The sequence below is a fragment of the Wasmannia auropunctata genome, unplaced genomic scaffold, assembly GCF_000956235.1.
Source record: "Wasmannia auropunctata unplaced genomic scaffold, wasmannia.A_1.0 LD278007.1, whole genome shotgun sequence".
Lineage (NCBI taxonomy): Eukaryota > Metazoa > Arthropoda > Insecta > Hymenoptera > Formicidae > Wasmannia > Wasmannia auropunctata.
This window is the reverse complement of record NW_012084883.1, coordinates 1-1,115: the sequence shown is the minus strand read 5'-3', so window position 1 is coordinate 1,115 and position 1,115 is coordinate 1. Positions and strand designations below refer to the sequence as shown.

General features: G+C 23.1%; 1 long non-coding RNA gene across 1 annotated transcript; it reads right to left on the bottom strand.

Annotated features, from left to right (window-relative positions):
* Window positions 1-477: 477 nt before the first annotated feature.
* Window positions 478-1,108, bottom strand: LOC105461782. The gene is made up of 2 exons (XR_975977.1): window positions 1,005-1,108; window positions 478-632 (listed from the first exon to the last, which is right to left on the bottom strand). It is a non-coding gene; the product is annotated as an uncharacterized LOC105461782 (long non-coding RNA).
* Between the last annotated feature and the right edge of the window lie 7 nt (window positions 1,109-1,115).

Below are 1,115 nucleotides of genomic sequence, written 5' to 3'. Positions count from 1 at the left end.
TATAACTTTAGGTATATCAGCAGCTAATGATTTTTTAATAGTATCAAGTATGTTAATACTTTCTGTAATGTAGATATATAAAAATAATTAGATAAGTATATTAATACTTTTTAATAAACATATATTTTCACACAATAAACTTAATACAATGTGATGTAATCTTAGATAGCATACCATATGCTGATTCAATTCATTTTTCTTAAATGTATTTAATTAATAAATTCAATACATTTAAGAAATATATAGACTAACATGTACTAGAATATATGATATAAAAATGATTATAGCACATGACATATATATGTAGAAGTATGTAATTATTTAATAAATATTTTAGTAGTTATTTCAAAAGATAATAATCATTAAATATATAATAATATATATATATTATATATATGACATATAATAATACTATACCATGTTTGAAATATTTTGTAATACTACAGAACTGACTTATTATAGAATGATAAAGCTTAGTTTGTGGACATCTCATTGTATTTTACAGAAAGAAGATAAGATCAGTTACAATAACTGTAAAATTACAATGTGATGAAAATCCTACAACCAGCTCCAATTGATACACAAAATATTTGGTTTATTTAGTCATGTTGTTGGCTGTAATATTCACATTTCTGAAAGATTAAATATTTAATTTTTTATGTTGTTTTATGTATAAAATATCTTATAAACAACATATTTATAAATGTTTTTTATAAAATCTATTTTGGAGCAACATTTGTTTCTGTATGTGCACGTGTGTATGGTATGTGTAAGAGGTAGTATTCATGCACACTAACAATAAACAGAAATTTAACTGATAATGACAGAAATTCCTTAATACATGAATTTATGCACAAATCAATACATTATATGTTTATATATATTACATGTCACATATAGAAAATGTATAGTATGTGTGTGTGTACGTGTGTGCGTAAATATATACTATGTGGTACATACATATATATATGTGAATTTTTTCAATGATATATATTTATACGTACCGTTTCACGCGTGATGTATCATTTTTTCCTTGTTTAACATTCGCAAACAATAAAATAATACATCATGCGCATCATGCTTTAAATGGAATGCAACACATATAGGTTATAGGT